The following is a 4329-nucleotide window of genomic DNA, read 5'->3' on the forward strand; positions in this document are numbered from 1 at the left end:
TCAACTACGCGACTGGCTCTCCCGCCAACCGCGCATTCTCACATCGTCGAGTCTCGTCTATACCACCCCACGTACGGTAAATCGCCTAAATTTTAATTTGTTTTCCTAAAACTTTATTAGGGTTTTACATACGTCGTTTGTCACTTCGCTTCGCTATTTACCCCCCCCCTTCTAGACCAAAGTCTCAAAGGCACCGGTCAATTTTTCCGTTGTGCTCAGAACCAAGTCAAAGCTCAGAGGGGGCCGTTGCTTCTCTGTAGCGGCTCCCACACTGTGGAACGATCTGCCCCTGCACATCAGACAGGCCGCCACACTGCCTGCTTTTAAATCGCTTCTTAAAACCCACCTCTTTTCCTTAGCGTATTAACATCTTTTAGAGCGTTGCTTTTATTGCTTTTATATTGTCTATTGTTTTTACTTGTACTTGTACTTGAGCTGAGCTGTGTTACTTTTTGTATGTTTTGTTTGTTTATTTGTCTGTACAGCACTTTGGTCTGGAGGTTTAAAGTGCTATATAAATAAAGCTGTATTTTATTGTATTGTAAAACAAATACATATGCAACAGTCTCAATAAAACTGTTGAACGTACACTCTTTAAAGAGATCTTGATTGACCTTTGAATTAATTTGGAGGATGTAGTTTGTGTTGCTGTTGGATTGTATGTTGTTGTACTATTAGATATTCAGGTAGTGAAAAAAAGGTTTCTCACAAAAAAGTTTCTTACAAATTATAAAGTGAACTTTACAAACTAGTACACAGTAGTTTGCACTCCTGTTGCACTTTAACTAAATAAGGCAAGACTTGCTGACCTTTTACTGATGCCATGGGAGAATCCTCTCAATTGAAGTCTTTAAAAATTCCTGTAAAGTTTATGTTTATAATCAGGGATTTTCCACTTGAGCAATAGTGCGTGGAAAACAAGATCACAGGAGACAAACAAGGGACCAAACGCACTGCTCTCAGCTAAATTGACAAAGAGGTGTTGCTGGCTGATGAAGTGCAGCACCAAGAGGCTGTTTGTGGGGGATGAACGCTGACATCTGACACTGTTATTGGTCTGCACATTCTCTCTGTGACAGGTCTTTCACCGTGGGATCCTAAATTCTTCCTAAGGGAAAAAAAACAACCTGCCTTTATGTTATGTGAAAGGGCCTTTCACAAGATCCTCAGTCTTTAATCCTTCTAGGAAAAATTATTTGGAGTCAGCTGGATCTCAGTCCCAACTCCAGTCTTAAATGGAGGGATTCCTGTGATTACACACGTGACGTCTGTCATGTTCAGTTTAGAGAGAACGAAAAAAAAGCCAATGTTCCTGTTTTCAAGTGGGAGAAATGTGTGGCCAAATCTGGGCAGGATTGGAGAAACGGCACAAACAGAGCTCAACTCCAGGGTTTGGACCTTGGCCCGAAAAGAAGAGACAATTTATAGTGTTTATATTGCAGGGGAATTCAGAAGGGATGCAGGATGTGTTGATTTGTATCAACATTTTTCCTAAAGCATTTTTCACAGTGTGTTGAATCCATCTGCAGTGACAATGTTGGAGAGCTAATCATAGGAGAACACGTAACCCTTTCAAATATTCCGACACAGGGGCCAAAAGTTCAATGTGAACCAGAAAAATGTTCTTGTTGCTGTGGAGAATCCGCAGACCTCATTGGGAAATGTTTTTATTGGAACTACTTTAAACCAAAAAAACAACAACAATTCAGTAGTCTGTTTGGGAATAGCAAAGGTTTTCAGACCAATGACAGTCGTTTGCATCTTACCTGGATACATGGCCCTGGTAACTAATGCTGCACACCGGAGCAGGTTGTGTTCAAGATAACTTGTGTAAAAGCACCACATGCTGACCAATCAAACCTCGTGGGAGGATCATCGTTATAAAACAAACATTAAGAAGTTTAGTCTCTGATGTCATAATCCAGGCTAAAGGAAACAAAGTGAAAACTGCAGAATGCAGGAAGGACTTGCAATAAATCGCTGCGCATCAAAGGAAGAATAGAATAACAAAATGTATCTCATTAAATAAGATATATATTTTTGATAAGTTAGGATATAAAGCCTTATATATAGAATAGAAGATGCACTGTAAGTACATGAATCGATGTGTTGCACTTATGACAACACACTCTCACTCCCTAAGCGTCCAGGAGCGACGCTTGGTCAGGGTCCCATGGCGTCCAGTTGTGACGCGCCGAGGCTCCTTCAGCTTCATAAACGGGCGCAAAGAGCTTTCAACTGATTGCAATGTATTCCCATCGGCGGCGGTATTTGACGCACCGTCATGGAATCACCCGCATCCATTTATGTCGGCAGCTCTTAAAGGCAATGTGAGCGTCCATTCCCATTGGATAACGGAGAATTGTACACCCGGAAGTAAGTATTCTCCTTACTGTCGATTGATTTGACAGTGATATCTGCACTACTCATCAACTCAAAAACACCAGATTACCTTTGTTAATTAAACGACATTGAAAGGTTTAAATGTTGCACAATGCTTTTGTGTTTTTCCCCTTCGATTCTGAGAAACAACTTGTTTTCTCTGAAATGTGGAGCGCCAAAGAGACTACACTACCCACAATCCCCAGCTATTGTTATGACGACGCCTGTCCGCTTTGACAAACCTTGTGATAAGTCAACAAGCTCTGTGATTGGATGAAACATAAATTCATACAAAACAAATTACATAGATTTTACTCTCATCTATTATTCAAAACCATTCTATTTATTCTAACGTAAATTACATGCCAGTGTTTTATCTTTGTATTACTTATATTTTTATACTTTATTTGGTATGAGTTATATCTGAAGCAAATTATGTTTCTGAAGATGTGTAGTCAATTCCACCCTTCAATGTAGCATAAATGTGAACTCTCATTACAGGAACAATATGTATATTTTATTTTTCCTTTTATTTTTTTTATTATAAAACCTGATATAAAAAAATAAATAAAAATTAAAAAACTTACTGTTAGTTGTTGGACACCTTCTCCCCCTCCGCGGGGATGGGGGATACCCGGCCGGCGGTGAACGTACCGTTATGAAAGGGACACCCATAAAAGGACATCACTGCTACTCTACGCTTCAAACACCACCAGACAGTGGCTAGAAATACGACGTCTGGGACGTATGTCGACAAGAAAAGAATAATCGCAGTAGCTTTGTATTAGGAACTTGCGAACGGCACAGTTGAATGTGAGGACGGATCACCCAACGGTCCGCAACACGCGTAATCGCGATATTAGTGAGTTAGGTTAAGATTTTGATGTGCATTATATAGTGATTTTTTTTGCGTTTATACAAATTAAACATTTTCAGTTCAGGAAAGTTCAGTAGACAGAGTCGAAATCAGTTCACAGTTAGTACTTATGGTTCAGTTTCAGCTTAGTTCAAAATATTTACAATCAGTTTGTTTAGATGTTGGTTTTTTTTTAGACCGCCCCTGAGGCCAGGGTGGAGACGATAGATGTATGTATTCTCACTCTTAATTACACATATTTAGTCAATTTATTCACGAAGTGTATCAATGTATAACGTCCTTTCGTTATATGAATCTGCAATTCATGAAAGCAGTCCGAATTATAAATAGACATCTATCTATGGGGTTTTTGAAAAAGATAAACTTTCTTCTGGAATTGGATTTCATAAGAAATTACACAATTATTTCCAATTAAACAAACAGACAAAACCGTGTAGGAGTATAATTATAGAAACATGTCGGTCGTGATTTGTCAAAATAACTCTCTAGAGGAATGTCATAGAACGAACTAAAAATATAAGATCATAAAGATAGTACTGAAGATGACAAGGGGATACTTTCAACATGAGAATTATAACAAAAGTAGTTTTGTAAATAAGTTGTTTATTGTAATAGTTGGTTTTTTAAGTTATTGCACGAATTTGTGATCCGCCACGTTTTGTCCATGTGTGTCGTTAGGAGTCTTATTGTGAAACATATGATCGCATGTACCAATGAATACAACGTCTTTGAGAGCTACTATAACATTCGAAGCATATGCAACAATCTATCAACATGTCCTATCACGATATGATACGCGTCGCAGTATGTGAAGTTTACGTGTACTTTGCTAGACTAAACTTGTAGTGTCGTGTCTTTGCATAACTAGGCATCAAACTTTACACATTCGAGTACTTAACACTACGTACGGTTCTACACAGAGGGTAGTGTTTTTAGGGCTTGGAGCTTGATCAAGAGATCGTTGAGTCTAAATTGCTGGCAAGAATTAAGTTTCTATAGTATAGTATATAGAAATTTTTGCAGTAACGCGATTTTAGTAGGTTAGTCGCTCGACTCCTAGAAAGGATGCA

General features: G+C 38.7%; 1 protein-coding gene across 1 annotated transcript in view; it reads left to right on the forward strand.

Moving 5' to 3' along the window:
- The window catches only part of nudcd1 (NudC domain containing 1), a 72049-nt gene that overhangs the window by 52227 nt on the left and 15493 nt on the right, over positions 1-4329 (forward strand). The window lies entirely within an intron of this gene.

Source organism: Notothenia coriiceps, unplaced genomic scaffold, assembly GCF_000735185.1.
Source record: "Notothenia coriiceps isolate Sejong01 unplaced genomic scaffold, NC01 NC01_scaffold00018999, whole genome shotgun sequence".
NCBI lineage: Eukaryota > Metazoa > Chordata > Actinopteri > Perciformes > Nototheniidae > Notothenia > Notothenia coriiceps.